Source organism: Cupressus sempervirens, chromosome 11 (assembly GCF_028749045.1).
Source record: "Cupressus sempervirens isolate cs-2001-9-10 chromosome 11, ASM2874904v1, whole genome shotgun sequence".
Classification (NCBI taxonomy): domain Eukaryota; kingdom Viridiplantae; phylum Streptophyta; class Pinopsida; order Cupressales; family Cupressaceae; genus Cupressus; species Cupressus sempervirens.
Genome location: NC_143128.1, coordinates 830,082,295 through 830,088,294, shown reverse-complemented (window position 1 = coordinate 830,088,294; position 6,000 = coordinate 830,082,295).

The window sequence follows — 6,000 nt, the reverse complement described above, 5'->3', positions numbered from 1 at the left end:
GGAGAGAAACACTCAAAATGAACAAAGAGATCATGGAAAGAGACACTATGCAAGTGACACCTAATTTGGATCTTGAAGACATTAAAATAATGGGTGAATCCTACAAGCAAGATTTCAAGATTAGAGGCATAGCATCAAGAATCCTAGTTGGTGACACACAAAGTATGCATGATGAAACAAAGGAGATATGGGATAAGATCATACAAATGCAAAAGGAAATAGAAAAATAAGCCATTATAGACCAAAATGAAGTTGAAGTGAAAGTCTTTGTGAAAAAATCTACTCCAATAGAGATAATTGGTGAAGTATTTATTGACATTCCCCATTAGGTTCATGACATTAAAAAAAAATTTGTTGGAAAAATTGGTGGAAAAATCATTGAAGACATACCTTATAAAGAGGTTGATCACACACCCATAATCCAAATAACAGAAATGGTAATAGCGGAGAAGAAGAAGGCAAGGCAATTGAAGACAATAACAATAAAGAGGAAATTGAGTTTAGGATAAGTAAGTGGAATGAAGAGGATCAAATATATTATTGAGGCTAGTCCAATAGAAGAAGAAAATATGAAGAAGAGGAAACCCAAACCATTGTTGAAATTACAAGAATGAGCCCTAAGGAACTACTTCCGCTTTCAAAGAAGCTAAAGAGAAAGACCAAAAGGGATAGGTTGAGAGAGAAGAACAAGAAAGCGAAAATATTAAAATCAGCCAATGACATACTAGGAGACCATGTTCCTGATGTAGTGTATAACCTTGAGGAAACTATAATTTCTCATATGGATGTCTTGGTCAAAGCCATTCTAGGAAAAGTTCCCAAATTGGAGACGACAACAATGAATATAGTTGAAAACAAATATGAAATTAGGAGGGATACAATGTTTACGGAGATAATAGTCAGAGATCAGAAGATACTTGGAGAGTTAGTAGATAAAATTAAGGCTATATTGAAGGAAGTTGGCCAGTTGTTGATTAAGGTGTCAAAATTCTTAGAATTTATTGAAGATTTGGAGAAGAATGAAAAGGATGCACAAAAGGAGTTATATGCACTAGTTGAGCACTTCAATCCTATAACTAGCTTTGCAACAGAGTATAGTGCAAAAGTGAAAATAATTACGAAAGGTAAGGAAATTCCAAGATGAAAAAGAGAAGAGGGTAATTACTCTACTAGAGTTGCAGTCATATTTGTCCCCTACTGTAGAAGTGATACACCAAATGTCAAGAATGTTGAAGTCCTAATTGGTTTACCAAATATGAGCACTTTGGATTCAATGAAAGAGTTTGCAACTGACCTTCATGGACAAATAATTTCCATGAACCATATGAAGAGGTCATGGGAGATGTTAATGGATTTAGACAAGGCAAAATTCAAGGAGATATTTAACAGGATGCAAGTATAAGGATCCGAGTTTCTATAAATTTGTCATTGTTGATAAAAGAGGGCATATAACATGTGAAAATATGAATAAAGGAGGAGAATGAGTTTAGTTGAGTGATGTAAAAATTTAGAGGGAATCATGAATATGAATTGTGTGTTTTTTTATAATTGGTGGTGAAGACAATTTTGATGAAGACAATTTTGATGAAGTGTTGATAGGTTACCTGTTTCCTAAATTGACATAAGAGTTTGCCATTAATGCCAAAATAGAAGATTTTTGACATTGTGATGGATTTGGATGAAGTGGTTAGATGTAGTGTGAGTATTTTGTTATCATTGATGGAAATGTAATCATAACAATTGAATAGATCAACTAGTAAGACAAATAGATGATCAGTAAGCAACATAATAAATCGACAAGAAGAAAGAAGTTAAATACAACAACTGACATATAGGAAAGAATAACAACACAAGGTTATTATGGTGGTGATAAGTGTACAATAAGAATTAAGCGGAGTGGCCATACATACATTATGTACATACCTAGTATAGATTATGGATACAATTTCAATTCAATATGATAACAAGTGACTAAGGCTCTCACTAACAGATGAAGTTGCAAAATAAATAACTCCTGTTCTTGAGCTACCAATCTTAAATTTATGATTGGTGATCAGTATGAGTGATGTGATGAGATCAAATTTATTGTGACATGCCTTAATCAATGAGGATATATTGAGGTGGTAGTTGGCGATCAAAGAAGTGGGAAGAGAAGATCCTAGAAGGATGTTAGAGTTGGTCAAACAAATTTTGACTTTTCTTGACTAAATTTAATTTAAACCCTGATATGGATTGAGGCAGCGAAGAAAAACATATTATGACATGGAGATATGTGAATTGAATGTGGTAAATGAGTGCCAAGGTTGAAAGTTAAATGAATGGTGAGGATTAAGCAATCAAAGTGATGCTTCTATAAAGATCTGTTCTTAATATTGATGTGTGTAAAATTGGATGAATTTGGTATAGAGATTTTAGTGTGCTAGGGTTGTGATAAAAGTATTGAGAAGAGATTAAGAAAAGAGAATTGTTAGAGTGTAAAGGATAGATTTGATCTAACATGCAAGGAGTGATCATACAATATTTTATTTCCTAATAGTTGCAATAGGGGAAATCCCTTAATTGGGTGGACCTTAACCATCCTTGTGGTGTAAATCCTTTAATATGGTGGACTCTTAGAAGGAGTTCTAGAAACCTCTAGCAAGGTAGATTCTAATAGATCACATTGTACTCCTAATAGTGATATAATTACTCCTAATAAAGTGAACCCTCAGAAAGGGTTATTGCAGCTCCTAATAGGACAAACCTATTTACTATAGTGAAGGGCTTGTAGGTGTTATCCCCACCGTGATTTTCTCCCTCAAGCCATGCGTTTACACGTATTAAATCACTGTGTCATGTGTGATGAATATGGGGATATTTGATGTTGTTTACATTTATTTTATCTTTGCAGTTATAGGTTACATATTTTGGAAGTTGTTGTTAAGGTTAACTATATTAGTGGTTGAATTTGTAGGTTACCTATGTGCATTGATTCACCCCCCTCTTAATGCTCCTAATGTAGGTATAGGATTGATTACTAAGAGCAGGGGGGTGAATCAATTCTCACCAAACTAACACACTTTTTTTAACTTCCCTTAATTGGGTGGACCTTAACCATTCTTGTGCTATAAATCCTTTAATTGGGTGGACTCTTGAAAGGAGTTCAAAAATACTCTAGTATGGTAGATTATAATAGATCACATTGTACTCTTAATAGTGACCTAATTACTCCTAATAGGTTGAACCATCAGAAAGAGTTTTTGTAGCTCCTAATAGGGAAAACCTATTTATTGAATGAAGGGCTTGTGGGTTCTATCACCACCATGGTTTTCTCCCTCAAGCCATGGGTTTCCATGTATAAAATCATTGTGTCATCTGTGATTATTGTGTGCATATTTGATGTTATTCAAATTTATTTATTTATGTAGTTATATGTTTCATGTTTTGGAAGTTGTTAAGGATAATTACATTAGTGATTAATTTGGTAGGTTACTTATGTGCATTGATTCACACCCCCCCAATGTTCCTAATGTAGCTATAGGATTGACTACTAAGAGGAGGGGGGTGAATAAATAATCACCAAACTAATAAACTCTTCTTTACTTTCAAACTTTTTGCTACTAAGATTCAATTTTATCTATAATGCTCTTATCGTTTGAGTGTATTATAAAGCATATAAAATATTAAAAGAATCCACAAAATTGTAACACCAATATTTATCTCATGGATATCTGATTTGGGTGAAAACCATGGTGTTGAACAATTCTAAAAAATATTGTACTCTTTTGGAATACACTCTAATAGGAGCTTTCTTCATTAAGGGTTACAAAACACTGTTAAGTGCACCTTGTTACAAGATTTTCCTCTATATCCATTATGATCTTTATTCTGCTAAGAGTAAACTTGTTTTAGGATTTCAACACTCTAATATAAGAATTCTACCTTATTAGAGGTTTTACAATAGATTGATTAAGATTTAGACTATTACAATGGTAAGAAGGTAACAAAAAAATAAAAATGATATGTAACTTGCACTACCTTGCTAAATCAGATCCCTTAAGCTCTTCAACACAACAACTACCATTAATTTTTCTTCCATGATCACAATACACTTTCTACCTCTGCACTCTGATAGCTCCATCTCTCCTCCTTTTTCTTTCAACCACTTCTTCCAGTCATGATACCTTATCCTCATTTCTCTCTTCTCTTTTTGCATATCACAAAATCTAAACCTAGATCTAATGATCAAACATATATCTTTGCATCCATATAGGAACTTCTAAAATAATCTTCCTTTTCCTAACCTAAAGCTTGAGTTTTCTACTTCTCCAATAAGAGAATAATTCTCTGATAAGCCTTAGTTTCCAATAATCCAATCAAGGAATTCACCACTTAAAAATACTTCCATTAAATATTTCAACTATTACCCAAGAAGTCTTTGTTATGCCCTTTATACCAGTCCCTATTTTTTGTGAGCAAAAAGGGGTCCCCTCTTTTTGCTTCTTGTATGGCTTTCTGGAGGCAAGCCCCCTTTTGTTTGTTTATTTTTTCAATGTTTGGGTCTTCACATCTCTATCCAGGTTGCCAATCCCTTTCATACGAAAGAAGGTTAAGGTCCTTGACTTCATGCCAAGATGGTTCGTGGCCTATGAGAAATCAATTCTTGGATTTGACAAGGACTTCTTCCCGTGTGCCTTTAGCAGTGGGAAAAGGTTTTTGTAGTCTTTGGTTGGACACATAGAAATGTTTATGAATGAAGGACAAGTACAATTAATGCACCCTTTTTAATTATCATGATCGATGGGTTATATAAGATGTATGAAGCTATTAATTATAATTTTTTTCAATAATCACAATTGTGCTATGCAAGAAAAACTCTTTGTTCGAGTCATCACCCCATCTGCAAGTGATCATTCCTTATGTCTACAAATGTCTTTTTGGGTCAAGCTTTTTCTGGTTTGTGTTTGAATGAGGGTATTTCCTAGAGCTATGACATCTCTATATTTTAAGTGTTCTAGGTTGGTATTTCACCCTTGGATTTTCATTCTATTTGTAGGCTATTTTTTCTCTAGTTTTCTACGTAGTTCATTTTTTTCTATTCTTTTTTTCTTAGTCCTGTTGGTGATGTATCTTTTTTGGTCATGCTAATTTTCTCGTTGCTTTGGTCATTCTTTTGGTGTCATCATTCAACTTTCCTTTTGGCAATGTTCATTATTATTCTTTCCTCTAGTTGTATGTCGTAGGGCAAAGCTTCTTTGGCTCCACCCTCATTGTGTGCAAGGTAGGCTAGCATTCCTCTAATGGAATGAACTTGTTAGTCTAGGTTTTTGCCACTAGATGGTGGTTCAAGCTCATAGTGCAAAGTACATTCTTCCTTGGTAAGGTGTGTCTAGTTCTATGGGTTTTCTTTTTTTGGGTTTGTTCAGTTTGGTGGTGTAAGTTGACTTCTTCTAATTTTTCTAGGTGTTTTCCCTACCAAACAAGTAGTTTTGACTCTATGGCACCCTCTTTTTCCTTGTTTCATAGGAGGTAGGCTCTTAAAGGTCAATATGGTTTGGTTGGCTTGGCCAAAGAGTTGCATGCATGTTTCATGGGTGTCTAGTTGGTGGCTTTTTCTCTTAAAGTTAGAGAGTGTGGGATATGTTGTCACTATTATGAACATACTTGCAGTCTCAGTTCTAGTGGGTTTGTGGTGGTTGGTTTCAGGTATTATGGGGGGTCAAGAATCAATGTAAATTCCAAAAGATGGTTGTTTCCTTGTAAGATAGACATCTTTGAGAAAAGATAAGAAGATGATTACCTGAGGGTTCTATGCTAGTCAGATCCTAAGACCCTAACCATGGAAGGACTAGTTTCCAACATTAGATTCAAGGGTTCAGAGCAAGGAAAGATTTGGAAACAAAAATTTAGGAAAAGGAAGGGTGATTGCATGATTGACACTCTACAACAAAGGATTTGAAATATTTATCTTCTTGGGTCGATGAGACCTTCCCTTCTATGTCCAATGTACCTTCTCTAGTG